Source organism: Solea senegalensis, linkage group LG15, assembly GCF_019176455.1.
Source record: "Solea senegalensis isolate Sse05_10M linkage group LG15, IFAPA_SoseM_1, whole genome shotgun sequence".
NCBI classification, from domain to species: Eukaryota; Metazoa; Chordata; class Actinopteri; order Pleuronectiformes; family Soleidae; genus Solea; species Solea senegalensis.
The window spans coordinates 3,774,837-3,796,108 of record NC_058035.1 but is presented as its reverse complement, the minus strand read 5'-3'; the positions used below and the strand labels follow the sequence as shown (position 1 = coordinate 3,796,108).

At 45.5% G+C, this 21,272-nt stretch overlaps 1 long non-coding RNA gene across 1 annotated transcript; it reads left to right on the top strand.

The window, feature by feature from the left end:
* The first annotated feature begins 4,319 nt into the window (after positions 1 to 4,319).
* On the top strand, positions 4,320 to 12,153 carry LOC122782164. Its single transcript, XR_006361889.1, has 4 exons — positions 4,320 to 4,383; positions 4,550 to 4,623; positions 5,200 to 5,427; positions 11,571 to 12,153. It is a non-coding gene; the product is annotated as an uncharacterized LOC122782164 (long non-coding RNA).
* The last annotated feature ends 9,119 nt before the right edge of the window (positions 12,154 to 21,272 follow it).

The following is a 21,272-nucleotide window of genomic DNA, read 5'->3' as shown; positions in this document are numbered from 1 at the left end:
TCCTTTGCTATGTACGACCATTCTGGCGATCTTGAGTGACATCCAACAAGTTCAGCAGATTTGGGATGTAAGTGCACACCAGACAGCGCGTGGTGTCTTCAAAGAAGGCGCTGAAAACAGTCTTATTGTAATGAAGGGAGTTGTTGCTCCCTTCATAAACCTGGCTGGGAGATTAAACCTGCTGTCAAGTCACATGTGGGGAAGGGAAACTCTTAAAGCTATGTGGGCAATTAAGTTTAGATAAAACTGCAGCAAAAAAAAAAAGTGCATTTATTACCACATCTCTGTTTTTTTTCTGGTTTTTTTTTCCGACGGACACTTCCTCCATAGTTTATGCGTGGCGGCATTATTCAGGACGGGCTGCGTGCGGAGCATTAGCAGGGCACATTCTAATGAAGCCCGACCCGACGCACAGCACATCTCCGAGTCGTGCCCTGTTTGGAGTCACACTTCCATGTCCTGGCAAATGCTGAGCATGTAAAACAGAACTGTCAATTATTCAACATGAACAGGAGGATGTATGGAGTGACATGGGGGGGTGGACAGGGGCCGACTAAGCCTCGGGCAGATAGGGGGTACCACTTTGATGTGAGTGTGTGGGCCTGCAGAGTTGAGCAAGGTGCACTGGGTAATCTGCTTGAACACTCCCACCACAGCTCCAGCACCAGCATTTCTTCATTTTTTTCTCTCCCTCCCTCCCAGTGCTGAGTCTTTTTCTCCACCCTTTATGTCCTCCCCCTGTCTGACGCTCACACGCCCTGTCTTGCCTCATCTGCGCTTCACACATACATAAACTAACACACACAGGTTTACACATAGATTGTCCTTCAGGTCACGGCACTTTCTTCCACTGGTTCCCCGGCAGCGTAAACAAAGCATTATCCCTAACCCTTAACCCTTAATCACTTCCTCAGAAATGAGGTCCTGCTCTCATTAGACCAGGTTTTGGTCTCCGTAAAGGATCCCTGGTCCTGATAAGGTCAGTGTTTATGGCAGAAAAGAGGTGACAAATACAAGCACTTGTACAGTACACAAAGTCTTCCTTTGTCCATTAAGCAAACAAGAGCAGGCAAGCACTTGTTACAGATAATCAAGTTGTGAATGGCTGATTTTTTATTATTTTTCTTTAGAGAAACAGCGCTGTTGCCGTGTCACAGGAATGGCATTACTCATTTATACAATGAATACTAAAAGTTCCTCTCTCTAGAGCCCCCTCTCGCAGTCATACAATAGCAAGCTTAATTACATTAAGTTCTGAGAAGAGGGAAGTTAATGGATGACATTTTGCTACACCGTGAGTGCTCCTTCCAATAACAATGGAAACCCAAATAAGACCTAATTAATATGCATAGCGGAGCCAATGAACTTAATTGTCAAGTTGCTTTTATCAACCTGTCAAAGGATTGACAATTAAAACAGCCTCTGTTAAAACTTTAATGAGAAGCAAGTACGAGAGAGGGATGATGAGGGAACAAAAAGACGCCGGCTTCATCCGTCATGAAAGACGCTACAAGACAACTACCCATTATTATTTCCTATCAGGATAAAACTATGCAAATCATATTATACATTTTTAAATAATGAGTCAATGAGTAATATTTAATTTATTACCTATACTCTTAGAATGAATATTTCATGCTGTTTTTAATTTGATGAACCCATTTGATAATTTAGCACGAAGCTGGAGCCGCGAGTTCTTCTTTTTTTTTTAATTTTCATTTTATTATTATCGTCGCTATTTTTTTACAGTGTCCGTTCCGATTCTGCCCCAGAAATGCAGCTCAAGTATTTGTCAAGTTTTCAAGTTCAACTTCCTAAAGTCTTCGGTCGAGGAGGGGAGAGAGGAGTCGGAGCGGCGCTGCGCGAGATCCATACTTGGACTTGAACTCAAAGGAACGGCAGCATTTGGACTTGAGTTTTTCTCCCAACATTGACACCAGCATGTCTATGTTCCAGAGGGGAGTTAAAACTGCTGACTCACTCCCAGCACGCTGGTTGTTGTTCTCCCTTACAGATGTGACCGTTAATAGGCCTGCATCCATAATCATTAGTGTGTCTCAGTGCACAGGTACCCGATGGGCCCCGTGCGTCTGCCATTTGGTCTCGGTTCACTGTGCTCGCCTGCAGATGTGAGCGAGACACACACCTGCTCGGGGGGCTCTCAAACAGACCGGCGCCATCCGTCACAGCTCACGCTGCACTCGCTCTGTCGGAACAAGGCCTTGGTTCCGGTCCAACAGCCCTCAGACTGTAGGTCAGCGGCCGTCTCTCGTGATGAACCCATCCCGCCATGAATCATATCCTCGCGTCCCTTTATACCCGCTCCACTCCGACCAACCCCCGACCCTCGGCGCCCCCGTTCATGCTTCGTGCCTCCCTCAAACAAGCACTCAAGTGCACTGAGGTGTAGCTCAGGTGAGCCAGGTAAAGGCAGCACCTTAAAGAGAGACATAAACTAATGATCATGTTCTTCCACATCATCCACTCCCTCTGCCCATGAGCCACAGTACACTGAATGAGAAGAGAAGAAAAAAAACAGGAACGGAGGAGAAAACTTTCGTGTGGGTCTTTCACGGGCATCAGGCCACGCTTCACACTACATTTGTTGATGTGTGCATGCATGTGCATGTCTCATGCCAGCCCGCCTCCCATCAAGTCCTAATGAGGCCAGCTGGCTCTGTGCTCGGACCAAACCAAACTGGAGAGACGGCACAGTCCTGGCTCTCTCCCTGCCTTGTACACCCCACTTCCCCAAAGCCTCCCACACCGCCCGCCCGCCCCTCCCTCTCTCTCTCTCCCTCCCTCCCTCTCCCCCTCTCCTCGAGATATCTTGAAGAACCATGGACGGATGAGCACACACGGCAGATTTGGAGATGGCCAGTGTGTTTGTTAAAAAAGAATCCTATGTCTCCCAGATCCCTTGGCCGCGGCCTGAATTAGAAAGTCCACGGCTGCTGCAGCCGCCCCAGACCTGCCTCCCTGGTTGCTTGCTTATACCACTACAGTGTTTTCTGCATCTGCAGACAGCAGTGGTGATGGTGAGGTCTGCTGTAGAACAGCGGAAAGGAGGAGATATACCCCGAGGCGCAGTCAAGGGAATATTGTTTCTGACTATGGAAACAGAAACACAGCCAGTGTTACATATACTTACACTAACTACAATAAAAAACTCAGACAGATAAAACAGATCTTACACAGCATGTCATAAAATGTTTTTTTTTTTTCTCACCGATGCTTCAGATTTTAGATCATTCCTGCACTAAATCAGCCCGACAAATAGAATTTGATTCAAACCTCTGACTTTATTGATGAAACAATATGCTTGGTTTTCATGTGGATAATGAAACGGAAACAATCAGACTAACTGTTACGGCTTATGTGTCATATTTTGCAAATTTTAAGATGGTTTTTAACCGCGTTTCTGCCGTTAGAGCGATGATCTCAACAGTCAAAGAGCTACAGTATATCAGTGCTGAGGGTTTGCTTAAAGATGATTAGTAGCAGCAGTATGATGAAGCTTATGGGGCTTTTATGATCGGAAATGCTTATTGAACTCTGGATATTGTGTTGATGTTGCTGCTTTGTTTCTCGTCCGTATGCCAGTGTGGGTTTTTTTTAATGTTTTTTAATATTCTGTTTTGCTGTGTTTGTTTTCCTATACGTCTGATTTGTATACATGAATAAAAACAAGAGAGGGAACACACACACACACACATATAAAATAAAATCCAGCAACAAACATCGGAAGCCATACATCAACTTTAGAGTCAATTATCCGTGAGCTGCTGTCTCTTTAAGAACTTTAATATCACGAAGATCATTGCTTATTAGACCACAGCAGTTAATTCTGCTGCAGACTAATTAGAGCCATTTTACATTATTAACAAGTATTATTGTTGATAAGGACCAAAGAGGTCTACAGAGAGACTTGTATTGTCCAGGCTGTTACTTGGCATACAGTAATGTCCATGTGGGTGAGTAATTCCAGCTCCCTTGCAATGTCTCCTTGACAACTAACAATAATAAACCTCCTCTTAGCAACGCGAGAAACCATGCACAACATTTGTTCATGCAGAGAACGCCAACATGTGTGCGCATTAGCAGATGCACAGGCGCGCGCGCACACGCGTGATCGTGCTCACACATACATAATGGGCCCATGCATGCATAAGCATGTGTGCATCGACGTCAATTTGTGTACACATGTACGGAAGGAATACACAAACACAACGCCTGTCGCCTTCATCTGATCTGCAGCCAGATCATATTCACTGTAGTCTGGAGACAGCACGGTGTGTGTACGGGGCTTCTTCTTTTTTTTTTTTTTTTTTTTTTTTTTTTTGCCCAGGAAGAGAGACTGGACCACGGGGAACACCTTAACAGGTAGCCCTAGGGTGCTTACCAGAGTTCGGGCAGCCAGGGGGAGAGAGTGGCTCTGGGAAGCTGTACCACCACTATCCTCTCTGTCCACTGATTATGAAGCAGGTCCCAGACGGGTGCCTTTAGGAACCCCCCAGGCTACTCACAGCCTCCCTCTCCTCTGTTACAGGATCTGTCGCTGGGGGATTCGACTGAAGTGTGAAGAGGAGTGTATATGGGAGATGTGCAGAGAATTCTAAATAGGTGCGTTTGGATTTCATTTGTTGTCTCTCTGTTAAGTTCTCTTTCCGGTTACAGATTAGCTGTGGAAAAAAAAGAAGAAGCTCATAGTTAGTTAGTCAGATCATGTCGATCTGACACGTTGCCAAATTATTTTGACGATTCCCCGCCGCTGAAATGGAATGGAAACTCCAAACTGAGGAAAGGGGGAAAAAAGTCCTGCTTTATATGTGCTACAAGCGCTGAAAGGAAAAGGTCTGAACTCTTGGGCTCAACTATAACCGTGTCTTGAGTTATGATGACGTCCCAAGTTTGCAAAAGCCCCCCTGGCTTCAACTGTCTCTGACACGCGTGTGCATGTGTGTGTGTAAAACTCCTTACAAAGTCCAAAAAAAAGGCGGCGGGAAAAAAAAATCATAACTAATGAGCCCATTTAGCACCCAGCACCTGACTTTGGCCCGTGATCTCCAGGAGACATTAGAGGCAATTTGCCATCGACTTCAGGGCTCGTGTCCCAAACGTTATCAATGAGCTTGTCAGGTAGAGACCTAACCTCCCTTTGTTTCCTCCTCCACCCCCCTCCCTGCTCCGGTCCCCCAGCCTGCTCCCCGGGCCCCCGAAGAGGAACCAGCGGCATGATGTCACACACCTGTTTGGCTGGAGGCTGCGGCCCGGCGATGCTTGGAGCCGTGGGTGTCGCGTTGGCACCCCTTGCTCCCCCCTTGTCGCTGCCTGCTACGCCCCGTGGATGTGTCAAAATGGCAGATGATGGTTGGGGTGTGTGCAGCTGCTTGGGAAGAGGAGTGCCAAGGGCGCTCATTTCCTGCGGTGAGTTTTAATTTGCTCTACTCGCGTCTTCTGAAGACACACACACACACACACACACACACACATCCCTCCTTTTTCCTATAAACACAGATCTGTTTTTTCTTTTCTTTTCTTTTTTTTTTTTTTTTTTTTGCACACACTCTTGTAATAAACAGACACTGTACACAAATCTGCCACCACCTAAGGGGCCAAAAGTCCCTCATGCCCAAATAGAGGTGAGTGGTGGGGGTGGGGTGGGGCAGAATGGTGCCAGACTTTAGTTTTTGGAGCCGCACTTTTCTTGAAACTTAAAACTTAAAAAAAAGAAGAAGAAGAAGAAGAAGAAGTCTACGCAAATGATCCAACTAGTGCATCAACAAATCACTTCTCCGAGGCGTTCGCCGGAGTGAAAAGAGACAAGTCACAAACCTGCTGATAGAATATGCGGCTAGTGCGATGCAGTTGTCACTGGTAACTTAAATCCCCATTGATCAGACAGCTCGAGTGAATTTGTGTTCCTGTTTTTTTTTCCCCTTTCCTCTCTCCCCCTCCTCTCCTAACTCCCACTTTGCGAACAAACCCATTTTCACACGGGGCTCACGCATATACCTGACAGTTACACCCAAACAAGCCTTGCTGTTTACTCGAGAACAAACACGTAGATGCCAACCAGCAAATCTATTCTCAATACACACATCACCCCAGACGTAAAGAGATTCAATTTTTGCCTACCGGGAGAGTGTTTCCATTTTTTTTTTTTTTTAACGCAACCATTCCCCCTCTCTCTCTTCCTCTCCTGTGTCAAGACAGCTGCCTTTGATGTTAGCATCTAATATACAGGGCTAAAAAACTATAGTTTGCTGTGAGCTGACAGATAAAACAGTGCAAGACGCCATTACCCTGCAAAGCGGAATAATGAGGAGACCTGAACACACAGAAGACAGGAGCCCAGTTGAATTACCGTGGTCTCTCATCCAAGGTGGGAGCTTTTTGACAGCTTTCCAGGCAGCACAACACATTACCATACTGACGCTGCTCTGTAGTGCCAAAGAAAAGCTTTGATGAAAACATAACTGGGAAACTGGGAAATCTTTACGTGTGTGTGTGCGAACGCGTGTGCATGCGTGTCGAGTGTGGGCACGCGTGTGTACTTTTTGTGCGCGTGTGACAACAAAGACAGACAACAATGGGGAAACCAAGCAGTGTCAAGCTGCAACTTTATGTTCTCTAATTATTAAGTGTACTGTATTCTTGAGTGTGCTCCTATTGGCTGAGATACAAGGGGCTTTTTTTTCCCCTCCTCTTCTTCTTCTTCTTCTATTTTTTTTTTTTAATTCATGTTGATGATTCAGTCAAATTACCCCGGTATCAAACCCAGCGGACAATATGTTTAAAGGAAATTCTTAGTCTGGAATAATGTTGCCAAATCTATTCTGCCGTTTCATTAATGTGGTTAGCTGGTTAGTTATCCATATTCTAACAGAGTAGGTTTGATGTTAGATCTTTGGCAAGGACACCCTGTACTGAGTTTTGGCACGGTACTGTGCCGCAGTATGCTGCTGACTCTGGGTCTTAACGACAGGCTAAACGAAGCGGGCGTTACGGCCCCCTGGATAGGTCATTACTCGTCCGTGGCCAAGAGCTAAACTGGAGCAGGGCTTTTTAAAGAGGGGAGCAGGTGTGTTTCACCATAGGGGCTGGAGCCGGCCCAAGACCAAACAGCCTTAACGGTCTTTATCTCCTTCATAATGAGGCCACGCTCTCCACACACCCGAACTCTGCCCACATGGGCTAATGCTGGAGGTATGGAGACCCAACCCTCCCCCTGGTTAAATGGTGACACTTTCAAAATGACCCGTGCCCCGAGCGATGGAGGAACAGTGGCATGTCATGAATGTCTATAGACGGGGGGGAAAAAAAAAAGGATGATGATGATGAATCTAAGGAATTTTATTAAATTGGAAAACCTATATATAAAAAAATAAATGAGTGATGTGTAACTTTTTCTTGTTTGAATAAAATACTCCAGTGTGTGTATTTGTTACCTTTCGACGCACACGCTGACCTTGTCAGGACCATCAGTCCCCATGGAGGCCTGGAAAACCTGGTCCTAATGAGCCAGAACCTAATTTCTGAGGAAGTGGTCAAGTTTAGGGCTAATGTTTGAATCGAAGCATTAAACCGGTTATAGTTGAGATCAGAGTCGACGCTTTGGCTCGGGCTGTCGGAATGAATGCAAGTCAGTGCGGTGTCCTTAAAACAATAGCTGCATGAACCTGTGTGTGTGTGTGTGTGTGTGTGTGTGTGTGAGTGGCTGCCTACGTGAGTGTGTCTGAGTGGTATTGTCCCTCTCCTCTTTCACCTGTCTGAGTAGGTTCTCTCGCACGGTCCCCGCGCTCCCCGCAGTCTTCTCCGTCCTGTCAGCCAAGTTGAACTTGATCAACATCAAACGGCATAGCATTCAAAAGTATTAGTGTTCTCTGTTGATGGGGCCTCTCGCTATCACAAATCAGTCCCCGAGCTACTTCATTATTTATCTCTAATTCATCAGTGTTGTCTCCCTGCACACGGGCAGTAATGCACACACATATACTGACTGTGAACACACACACACACACACTTGAGACACATGGCACATCAACACATTAATCTCTGCTTACCTTCAACAGAGCTTACGCTGGAAAAAAGAAAATTGTGTGTGTATCTGTGTGTGTGTGTGTGTGTATATATATATATATATATATATTATTTTTACCTGTTTTCCCCAGGTTAGTGCAGAGGGAGAAAATATTGCTAAGGAGTGATTACGCTCATGCTTGTACTTTCAAAACGGTGATTATTGCACGAACCCAAAAGGCCCGGTGTTTTTCTCCGAGCATTCTGGGGATGTGAGTCCGAAAAGTAGCCCCATGGTGCCGCGACCCCTGACCTAGCGTGGGCGATCCCACCAGATGTGGAGTGTGTGCTGGGACAGTGGCGAGGGGCAGCTCGGTCTCACGCGGGGAGGCCCCGTCTCCCCAAACTGCCACAGAGAGCATGGCCAGAGGGGTTCTGTCAGCACCGTTATCAATCATACTCCCTCTCTCTCTCTCTCTCTCTCTCCTCCGCTCCCACTTTTCCTTTCTCTCACTCTCTCTTTCACACAGTTTCCTTTTTGCACCGTCTCTCACTTTTGCCTCATTCTCTCCTTTTGTTTTTCTCTCACTTTTTTCCCTTTTCTCTCTCTCTCTCTCTCAGATATGCTCTCGTCTACTTAGACTGTAGCAGCTCTCTCGCTTTCAGTCGAGTGTGCACGCCTTCAGCTTCCCCACTCCCTCACACATCCACACTTTAACCTTCCTTGAGTGACTCACCCTGAATCCCCCCCCCTTTCTCTCTGTCTCTAATCTCTTTCACCCGTGCCTTTCTTGAGTCCTACCGCACACTTTCACTCTAAACATATTTTCACTCGTCCTTTAGATTGACAAAGCAGATGCTCTGGAAGGACACATACGTTGCTGCAACTCCAAAAGGAATACATAGACCGTGATTTATCATACCAAGGGAATCTGATTAAGAAGGGGAGAGGAAGTGGACAGAAGTGCAAATAAAAAGGACTTTAAAAAAAAAAAATAGAGGACACTTTGAGGATAAATTTACAAAGATTTTTGTTTTAAAAGAAAAGCTTCTTAAATAGCTTCTTATTTTATGTTTGTGTAGTGATGCAGTGTAATGGGAGAGATGGGAGATGGGTCAAGGTTTGAGGAATAGATGCCAGTTGTCCCTGCCATCCGGCGCGAGGTGTTCACTGACACATGGCACTTTGAAGGCCCCGGTCCCTCCTATCGCTGCGATCCTTTACATCTGCAATCAGGGCAAATGGGTTACAGCCAGCACAACAGACAACAACTAAATAAACAACATACCTGGGGTGGATCCCCTCCAATTCCGGACTGCCAGTCTGGCTTTGGTGCATTTTTAAAACATCACTAGGTAATTGAACTCGAACGTTCACACTGACACATTTGCATGGGGTAAAAGGGGGCTGGTGGGGGTGGTGGGAGGGGAGGATGGGGACGGTGTAAGCAATGGAGCAGCTGGTACACACCAGTACGACTCCGGCTCAACCAGTCCTTCTGACTTCATATGTAGCACTTAATTGGTTCCCAAGGCAAGAATGAAATATTTAGCTCGCACGTCCTTTAAAATGCGATTGATTTTGATCTGACAGCTGTGCCTGTCCCGCGCGAGGGAGTGAGAGAGTGAGAGGGAGAGGGAGAGTGAGAGAGAGAGAGGGAGAGGGCTGTCTGGGCTCGTTGCCTAAGAATAGTGCGACAACACCCACTCAACCGCACACAAACACCGGTGTGCGGCCACTGAATGTGTAGGATCACTCATGGTGCTTTTAACTAAACCCCCTTATTTCACCTCTAAGACACGACAAGCTCTGAGCTTTGGACCGAGAGTGGAAGCTGTGTTGTTTTTTTGTTTTTTTATTTATCTCTACTATAACTGTATAATATACAGCATCGTGTGTAAAAATTGTACACGGAGAAAATGTACATTTTAAATTACAGTGCAAAAAACTTGATGACACTTGCAGAAACTTTGTCCACGCAGGTTCACTTTCTGCTTAAAACATGGATGCAGAACATTCATTGAAGAAAAAGTCCAAATTTAAAGGTGCAATATCATATATATATATATATAAAAATGTAGTACATGAATATGTAAATTTGATATAGCACTTTAAAAACGTCCGCCGCTCTTGTCTGTGTAGGTTCACATTCTCCTCAAAGGTACTGCTCCAGCCAGAGTGAGGCAGATATCCAATCGAATTGGATTAATGTCACTAATTATATGACAGGAATGAGGAGTGCGAGGCAGTGGTGTGGTCACGCCATAACGCGATAGAAATGCATTAAATGGAAAACCTGCACGGGATCCATGGCAGGGAACCTCCCCTCTGTCAAATTGACTAAGCTGCAAATTACGTACAAACGGATATATCCTTTATATAACAGCGGTGATTTTCTCCACTTTATCCTACCTGTCAAGCTCAGAACATCACAGGCTAATTCTTTATTAAGTGAAAGGGCATCGGGGACTAGATGATCCAATTTAAGTACATTGGGCAGAATAGAAGACTAATTAAAACCCATATTTTTACATTATTAATTTTGGAACTTCACTTTTAATGAATGTGAAATGACAGGCCTTCCATTTATACACACATACTCTTTGGGCTGCGCAACAAGGGAATAAGAGTTACGGGTATACTGCAGGGGCTAAGAGGAATTTTTAAGCATCCATGACAGGCTTAATATCAAAGTTTAAGACAAAGGTGCGCATGCACGGCCAACTTCTGCGTCACAAACGTGGCTCCTAATTGAGTTTATAGGTTTAGAGCCTTCGGTTTATTTGGGGTTGCTGTGAGGCGCGAGACAAAAAGTAATCAGGACGTCTGTTGCCGGCGGTGCAACCTTGTCATCTCTAGCCCTCATTCCTCCTCTCAGTACCTGGAGAAAGAGAGCGAGGAAGAGAGAGAAAAGTCGACTGAGGCACCGACGCGCACACGCCATGCTACATTTAATATTGTGCCCCATTTCCAGTCACCTCTGCTCAAAAAGCACTTGGCTTTTTTAGCAACGTCACCCTTAATTGTCCATCACGCCCTCTAATGAGAGCATGACCCCGTTTTTCTGCTAACTTTAATTATCTTAGTGAGTGGGAATGAAAAAGAAAAGAAGGGAAAAAAGAAAACGCTGCTTGCAGTTGAGGCGTTCAGCATGTTCTCTATTACAACACAGTGTGTGTGTGTGTGTGTGTGTGTATAAATGTCATCGAGACATCCTGTCCCAAACACAAGGATAAAAAACACAATTTCAAAAAAAAAAAGAATAGGTGAAATGAATGAATGAGGGAACACAAAAAAAATAAAAATGTATGGAAATTGTGTGTTTACCCCCTCATAAAAAACAATTCTCTGTATGCACGTTTCATTCCCCACTGGCCCACACATCCTCACATCCACAAATAGGCACAAGTCAAAGGGCGGCGAGTTTGCGAAATTGAGTCAAATATACAAAACAGCGATGTTTAATGGCTTTTCTTCTTTCACACCAAGTGACCCCGGCATGGAAACCGATCTTTTTTCTCTTTTTTTTTTTTTCCTCCGGTTTCAGGAAACTCTTGGAAGGCAAAAGCAACATCCTGAGTTGGTGAGGAGACAGGAGAGGTGCTGACATGCCGACAGGCAGGGGATCCTGGGAAAAGCCACAGACAGGAAGAGCCTGACTGACTTTGACCCCCGAGGTCAAGGCTGGGGGCTCGGCAACTGAAAGATGTTTCCAAGCCACGCTCGTACTATCACAGAGTTTTACAGGAAATGGCTTAGAAATACTGTACGCTGTGAAATGTGGGGGATCTTTTTATTGCGCGCTCTCTTTTGTTTTTTCCCGTCCCTGTGATATAAAATGCATTTTGGCCCAGAGCTATATTTGACTTATTTGTTTGAGGGTTACTGTATGTAATTGAGTTGAGCTCAAGTCCATCTCTCATCTCTATAATGTGAAAAGCAGTGTGTTTTGTGTGTTTTTTCCCTGTGTGAGTGTGTGTGGATGGGCCATGACTAATAGAATTAGTGATGATGGGAGATGTGGAGATTTGCGAGACAGAAATTAGACTGGGACAAAAGCACAGTGTTACTCTAGTGCTCCGATTTCTGACATGTGTTTTGAATAGAGTGAAGTTTCCTACTCTTTTTTTTTTTTTAGTCTTTGTGCTGTGGGTCTCTAAAGGCACTTTACAGTTAAACCAAATTGGGTGAGAGGAGATTGTCCTTTCCCCGGTCTCGCAGAAGGACCCATAAATCAAGGCGTCCATCGTTTGTCACACTCCTGTCTCCCCAGCTCGTGGCTCAGGCCCACCACGTTCCAACTCGGAGTTTTTTACGGCACAAATGTATCCATCAACCTCGGTGAGTGGTCGCCAGCCGCCGAGCCAGCCTCAGCGATCGATGGGTGGGATGGATCCTCCCTCTCGGCCTGTGTGCTTCTCTCTCTCTGCGTGGGAAGGGGTAAGAGGAACCTCATTTTAGCTGGTTTTAGCCTCGGGCCACTACTGTGATTTTACTCCATGCTCCTGGCCTGACGTCATTAAAGATGCATGATGATGGATACCATGAAGTCAACCTCTCCGAGGGGGTTTTGAGGTGAAGAGGAAAAAAAAAAAAAAAGAATCCCTTGCTTGTTTTTCAGATCACACTAAGAATAAATCAAGACTGTTTAAATGTAGAGGTTGCAACTGGATGCATGTGACTAATCTTTCAATGCACATCAGAAGAGAGAGCAGTCAGGTATTTAATGGTGAGGAGACACGTTTTGACCAGTTGGTGGTGCTCCTGTCACAGTGAATCCACAAGCCTGGCACCCTGTGATTCACATAAATACACACACTTGGCGGTTTGGAGAGAAACCGAAAGACAATGATGCAAATTTAGATTTCATATCAAGGCATGCTTGAGAACATTTCCTCTATGTTTTTTTTTTCTTCTTCATCTTTTTCTTATTTTGCAACAAAAAAAAAATGAAAATAAAATAATCTGTATTCGCCGTTTCTAATTTTGGATTCCTTCACTCCCACTTTTTCTAATCTGCTTCCCATCTTCTCCTCCCCATACATGTTCATGATTATGAAATGATGGAGGATATTCATGAGGGTCTACAACACAAGATTCCCAAGAATGGAAAAAGGAAATGAATCCATATTCATATTTGTGTACATCTTCGCTTACTTTAATCTTTGGAATGTCAATAAAATGGATCAAAGTTTATGAATATTCCTCCATATGTGCCACATTGTGTCCTACCTCCTTGTGTGTGTGCAGGTGTGTGTGTGTGTCCGTGGTCACCGGGTGTGTGCAGTGTCTTGTGAAGAAATCAGCGAGTCTCCAAAGGGAATGACAGCGGAGACATTTGACAGCTGTGCTCCTCAAGTTCAAAGGTCGTGTCAAGTCCTGGATGAGCCCAAGGTAAAAAAAAAAAAAAAACCTTCACAGGGCCCACACCGGTCAATGGGTATCGTTTGGCTCTATAGCAAACAGGGTTTGGCGGTAATGGGACCTCAGTCAGATGTCAGCGCCTGGAAGAAAAGTCAAGTATCATGAGGCTACATTTATAGCCTCCCAAAACAAAAGGGAAAGTGAAAAGATTGAACTTTTACACTCCCCAATTTATAGCTTAAAGGTGTCATATGCATGGTGAACCCTCTTGGTACCATCTATTACCAGTCAACACCTCTCTTGCTCGCTCACCCTCTTCTCCCTATACTTTACTTTCCTCAAGTCCTCCCCCTCTCCTCGCCTCCCCTCCCCTCCCCTCCCAGTGTTTCAGCTCTAACTGTGAGTTTTCCAGCATCTGCTTTAACCGGCGCGGTCCATGCACGTCCCTGCTGGGGGAGTAGAATCCAAACCCCTCACTGGAAGACCCTGAAATAAGGCCTTTATCAGCCAACCCCACACAGTATCAGGGGGCCCTCCGCTCCTCCAGCAGCCTCTGATGTGAAGGAGAGATGGACAGAGCTCTGTGGTCCTCTGGTCGAGCACCAGAACAGGATTCAGCCCATTGTACCATTCAAATTAAGCAGGCATCAAAAGGGAAGAGGAAGCTGTTGTTGATGTTATTGTCTCGTGTTATTTTAACCGGCTTAACGCAAGCCTCTTCATGGTGGAGTGTTGTGGCGCTGGATGCCGATGATGATAAGTGGTGGATTCTCTGTTAAGACTGCTAAGCTGCTGTGCTGGCTGAGCGAGGGGGGGGGGGCGGTGGGGGGGCTTCACTGGCTGTCGTGGCTGATTTTGGCTGGGGTTGAACCGTTTCAATAGGTTACTGTGGATTTATCCACTCAAAACCGCTGACTTGGCTGTCCATGCGCAGCCTCTTCATGTCACCAGTGGGAGCCCTGTTTATTTCATCACGCTGACATCCCCCACCCCCCTTTTGGAGGAGATTGGATGAGAAATTAAAGTTCAATGCAACAGCACACAAGGAGAAACTTTGTAGTTAGTTGTGCTGTTTTTTTTTTTTTGTTTTTTTTTAAAAGTGTAAACTTAAAAATGACCAAATGAGTTTTTATGCATTTCATTAAAAAGGTTTCTGAAGACTGTGGCAGGATCCGCAAATGGGTCACGGGAGATTTTTCCCCAGATTTTATACGTTTTTATACTTATATCTGATTGGAACGATTCAAAATGTCACAGATAAGGCTGCAAATGAGCTGCTGCCTTATTCACACACACACACACACACATCACCTCTTTACACATTTAAAAAGTGTGTTCCCATATAGAGAGAGTTTTTTTATTGCAGTCACACTCACATCACAGTGAAAACTACGGCATAAAACAAACCAAACGTGCTACCACAGAAAGGCATTCGGCACAAACCACTTTAGCCCAAACACTTTACACTGTACTGCGTTTTTATGAACGGCTCTTAAATGAATTACGTGTGATTTGTTGCACTGTATTCCGTCCACTGTCACACTGCGTATCGTCACCTGCCAAAGGACCGCGCGGGCCTTAAATTAGCCGCGTCTGCCAACTCCCGCTCATCGCGCGCCGACGCTCCCTAATACGCTCTGTCTCGTTTAAATAAACCTGAAATAAATAAATAAATTTACAGCGCAGTTAAACCCAACAGCCTGTAATCCGGGCCTTCAGATGTAAAACAAACACGGGCTCCCCTTTTTTTAATAATGACACCAATAACAACGTAAATAGGTGCAATAAACATACGTGTGGGTGTGGGTATATGGGGGGAGGGGGGCGGGGGGAATATGTTTTCCATAGACTTAAATTACCACATTTTATTTACTGGCCCGGCAAATAATCACGCTGTAAAGACAGTTCAGTCAGCTCTGAGTACTTGTGAATAGCCCTCTCCATTCTCCGCTGAAAGCTGTCTATTTAATTTCTCTCGTCTGTACTCAGAGCAGTAGCTATTAAGTGCCTTCATATGTCAAGCCGGTGACACCTCCTCCATTCTCTTCAGCTTGTTTAAGCGTGCCCCTGTATTGTTGCCCGCCGCGCTTGACGTGTTAATAGCTTAATAACGTAATCTGGCAAATAATGACACCTCATCACAAAGAGCGAGGCCAAATGTTTACAAGGGAAGTTGTAATGTATGATGACAGTAATCTGAATAAAAATGAATTTACGGGGCACCGTCTCATTTGCAGTAAATTTTCACTTCTCCCGCGCACAACTGATGCTCCGTGGACACCTTCCTTTGCTCTCTAGCTGTCTCATTACCCTGCCTTTCAAGTGGTGGGAGAAAGGGAGAGAAAAGAGATGGAGAAGGGGTGAGAGTGTGTGAGAAAGAGAGAGGGAGAATGGAGGGGGGGGCGGCAGGGGGAAGGGGGTAAAGGAAGAAAGACAGAGAGGGCAAGGAGGAGATAGGCACTGATAGAGCGTGTTATTTTCAAAGCCATTTTCCTCTCTATTGTTTTGCTGTGAAACAGGAATAAGGAAAAAAGGGAAGAAGTTCACACCGATTTCAAAAAAAGTCTCACTTCCTTTCTGACAGATGTGGTGTCGGCTTTGCTGTTTAATTAAAAGGAAATGGAGGTGATGATTGCAACACAGACGTGATCTGATATGATAATGTATTTACAATCATCAAGATGATCGTCATTAAGGATGTGTCAAGGACGAATTCATTGTGGGATTTGGGGTCCTGAGCTGTCAAGTGTATTTTTCTGAGGCAGTGGTGAGACTGTCAGGAGGACGCTGTGAATATGACAGTCATAATTAATAATTTGCTAAAAGAATGTGATTTGAGTTTTATACACTGTTTTGTCGTGGCGAGTTCCAAAGCCCAGAACATTTATACGAGCAGTGTGAGTGAGAAAAAGAGGAGGGGGGGGGTTTAAAAAAAAAAAAAAAAAAAAGAAGGCCTGGGCAAAGCTGCAGCAGGAGACAAAAACACCCTTGATACATATGCTGCATGGGATTCTATTATTAAATGACTTTGAATTATTTTATGCACGCCAGCCTGCATTTTTCATTAGACGTGCATGTGGAAGGTTCATCAAAACAAATTGTTCGATTTTGACAATTACTACAACAATCACACCCTTCTTTCGCTGCACCTGTTTGAAAATGAATAATTTGGAGTCATTTTAATTGCTTATGTGACAGCTAATCATCAAGGCATTAATTTATTTATCAGGCTTCATTTGAACTTCCTCCTTAGTGATAACATATCCAGCTTTACTCTCTGGAGTAACAAGATACTGATTAAACTGTAGCAACCTCCTTCAGCATCACGCAGATGCCAGGGAGTGAACCCTGGAGTGGCTGCAGTAATAAGATGCGTGATCCGCTCTAAGTCGGGGTGAGGCGTGTGTCGGCCGCGTGATCGCAACGCGGCGTAAAAATAAAACTTGTTGATCCAATAACGTCTGAAGCTCAAATTGATGCCTGTACACGCGCGGCTTTAATTGATATTAAAAAAAAAAAATAAACGTTAGCACAAAGGTTTCAGGTGTGGCTTTTTTTTTTCCCCGTGTCGCGTTTTCTCGACGTAAACCATGAAGCAAAACAACGACGGGGAAAAAAAATAAATAAATAAATCTGCAAAACACCCTAAATCAAAAGGCAAATTTGACAGTGTTGAGTTATGTGACGAAACGCACAAAGTGTGGAACATCTGCCCCGAACTCTCAGAGAAGCGGAGCATTAGCCTGAATGTTCCTAGCTGCTGGTGGCTCATCTGCAGTTGGTGGTGTGCCGGGATTGGTGCGATGGCTATGGGGAAATCAGCCACTGTTCTCTCTCTCTGGGTCCCAAGCATGGCCATTAACTGACTGCCAGCAGCTCTGGGAAGAGGAACAACAGATGCCAGCAACTGAAAAGCCTCCAGCTCTTCAGCTAAACCAATCCCAACTGAGTCGGGACGGGCCTCTGTAGATTTTTGGACATACAGCGAACAAATGTGGACATGAAAGGGGGAAGAGGAGGGCTGTTCTGGAGGTAAAGATTTGTTAACCCTCTTGAACTTGACAAGAGACGGGACCGAGGCACAGATTAGCCCTCTCAAAGCTGGCTTTTGCAAAAGGTTGCTGTGTTGAATATGTGAATGCGGGTGTGAAGTGGCATGTGTGTGTCTGCGTGTGTGTGTGTGTGTGCGTGCGCTGGCTCACATATGCTTGAGTGTTTGTATGCGCCTGTGCATCTGTGTTTAAACAAGTTTGCCTGTTTGCACGTTCTATATGCAGACACGTACAGTCGTAATGACAGCGGCGCATTAAATGGTGTGTAATTACAGCAGTGAAACCATTTAATTATGATGTAATTACATTTTTTACTTCTCCGCCATAACCGTATCGCTTCTCGAAGCTAAAGGCATTTCCTTTCGTCGCGTGTCAGCTGACGCCGCCGTGACCGCGCGTTGCTGGGATATACCGACGCTCCACTTCCACTGCCTCACGAGAAGAAGAAGGAAAAGCCATTGACCCCTAAAAAAAAAGTCCCCACATGTTTAAACCATTCTAACGGGTGTCTTCCAACTGGAAATACGTAACAAGGCTAAACTGTTTAAGGCCCTAATGTTACCTCAGAGGTGCAGAGGTCACGTGTCTTACACTTAAGAAAAAGACACACGAGACCAGCCAAACGATTTTGACCACATCAAGCTGCAAAAGCTTGATGACGGGGATGGTGAAGTAGGAAGTGGAGGTGGAAAGTGCGGGTGTGTGTGGGGGGGGATGCAAGAAAGCACAAAGCCTGGGTAAACACAGCTAGGTCTGCATCTGGAACCAACTAAAAAGATGCTTAATAATGCAGAGCCGTGCAGGCGGGCCCGCTGCAGCTGTTGTGTGCGCAGGACCATGAAAGACTCTCCATCTGACAGCTGGCTCCATCTAGCTGGCTCCATCACCCTCTGCCTCTCTTTCTCTCTCCCTTGCTTCCCGCTCCCTCCTCTGTTGTCTGGAGTGGCAAGGAGACAGCAGATTAGGGATTAGCCAATCCCTGTCATCCTCATCTGTCCCATCTGCCTGCCAGCGAGCCAGGCTCCCGATTCCGCGGAGATACGGGACGTTGCTGAGGAAAAGAACGGAGGGGACGCGAGACAACAGAGGAGACAACACAGGACTGACTGACTGGGGGGGGAAGCGGAGCCGATCTGGGACGAGGCGAGAATCACAAAGCATGAACCCGGAGTGGGAGTTTGGGCTGTGGGGAACAATGGGTGGGAGACGGGGGGGAACACGAAGGTGAAGACAGGACGGCAGAAGTTGAGCGGGAATTGACAGAGACACAGTGCAGTACGGTTCGGGGAATTAGAGATTAGAGAGCTCGCCATTTCCATGAACTTCAGGCTACTTTAACAATTTAAGTCAATTCCATGATACATGCCACGATTCTGTAATCTCATGAAACATTCAAGGAGCCTGCCACTCCGCATATTCAACAACTTCCCAGCGAAACCACTGGATCCTAATCCGTGACTTTCTCACTGCGGGCGGCCTGTGGATGTACGTCACTTTCGCCCGTGCAGGGAAATTTCACCTGAACAAAGCTGGCAGCCCTCGCTCGCGTTGCTAAAAATACACCCATGTATTTCGTCTCGGTATCAAAGAGACCACTTGTCTTTTTAATAATCTGCCAGCTCATATTTGGCAGCGACCGGAAAAGCACACTCAGAGAAATAATTGCAGTTATCGGTTAGAGTCAATACAAAAAAAAACCCTCACAATTGCACCGTACGAGAGATACGAGTGCGCTCCGTCCTCGCCATGCACTCCCCCCCCCGGAAAACGAGTCCCGCTAAATGATTTAGACATACACTCACTAAGTATCTGCTTATACATTATGAGTGTAATAAGCTCCAGGCAATCGCAGGCTATTGGAAGCATCAGTCATTGAATTAAATAACAAGGAACAAACTCTGCACACATGCAAATCTGCTTTTGAGTCAAATAACTCAGACATCAACGGCGTCTGCGATTCTCCTCCTCCTCCTCCTCGCGCAGTTTCTCCGTCTTTCCTAACAAGCTCAAAGTGTGTCCGTCGTATTTACAAGTCATTAAATGCTGCGGTATCAAGTCGCGGCGACGTTTCAGCTTTTGTTTCTCGTAATGAAAACGCTTCGAACTTTAGGGACCAACTTCTGCGCGGCAACAGGGGGACATAGAGGCAAAAACATGAAAAAATAAAATAAGTTAGCTCCTTCTTCCTCTGGAAAAGGCACCCGGTAGCTTAACAGGCCCTCAGCTCCACTACCTGGTTCCCTCAGTGCACACCTTTAAATCACACCCAGGATAGTTGCCTTGTCAAAGCTCTCTCAGTGAGCCAGGCATCTGAGAAACATTAAAACACTTCCTCATGCAAGCCCGCGCCTCCCACAGGGCAGCGAACGGGAGCAGAGCCTTTCTCTCAGGCCCAGTATCCGGGGAGGATACTGCTCAGCACCGCCTGGAAAGTCCCAGCTCGGACAGCGGTGGTTAATATTTTAATAGCCTACGGCTGAGGCAGTTATCATCCAAGTGTATTCTTGTTGGTGGATTTAAAAAACCCACTCTCTATCTAACTCACTCCCTCTCTCTCTCTCTCTTTCTGTCTCTTTTTCTCACAGTTAAGAACCCGATTTGAGTTTTTAATTATTCTTTTTTGAATTCCCCATCCAGCTCTCCTCTGTTCTTTTTTCATTTGTGCAGTGCAGTTTTTCCAAGACTTGTGCCCAGGGATTCCCTGACAGTGTCCTACTTAACTTTTCACTTTCTTTCCTGTGATTTGTTCCTCCTTTTTCTTTCTTTCTTTTTTTTTTCCCTCCCCCTTTCCTCCGGTTCGAGGGACTATTACTGATCAATCCGCAGCTGCTCTCCAAACACCTGCGTTTATATTGATCACTCATCCACTTTCCCTCCCTTTGAACCGCGGGGAAGTCTTGTCAGCGCAGGTAAGAAAAAAGTGATCAAATCCCTCCATGAATCCACAGCCGTGTGCTGCTGGATCTCCCTCTCTTTTTTTTTTTTTTTGCTCCGTGTGTTTCGGGAAACAATGTTTGCCCGCAAGTGCTGCACGCTTTGGAGTTAAAGTGGGCACTTAAACAATTTCCACCATTGAACTGGTCTCCGAACGCAACTTTGCAGCAACTTTTGTTGTTTCCACTATAATCAGCGGTTCTCCTGCAGTGCACCTCGGTGTACTTTAATTTCAAACAAGTGAGTAACAGAGGAGGGGGATTCAAGTATACATATATATGTGTATATATGTATATATACACACATATATATACATATATATATATATATATATATATAAATAAGTACATATGCAGTGGAATAAAAGACACAACAGAGATATGAGCGTGGTCATGTGTTCGAAAACACGAGCATGTGTGTATTTGCATATGTTAGCATGTGCACGTTTGTGTCCATGCAAATGCAGGTCCACAGGTCTGCATGTGCGTGTGTGTGCGTGCGTGTGTGTGTGTGTGTGTGTGGCTTCTATGAGCCAGCCGTCAGCACAGCCTGCAGGGAAGGGGGCTAGGGTTACAGCATCAGCTGCAAGCAGGAATGAGAATGGCTGAGAGTCAGACAGACAGTGCCGTGGGTTATTATGTTTGAGTCAGAGCGAGCACTCGTGGGAGCGCCGAAAATATTGCTGTTACAGTTGTAACATTATCACAACAGAATAAATAAGAGCGGACCCCGGGACACCGCGAGGAAAAGGTTCTATTTTTTTATACGTCTAAAAAAAATATATATATATATATATATGCATGGGCTGGAGCAGGAATGGGGGGAATAATTAATTAAATAAATCTCATCACGGCACACTCCTCCCGCAACACTTAATTGAAGAGCGCTAAACGCGGCGA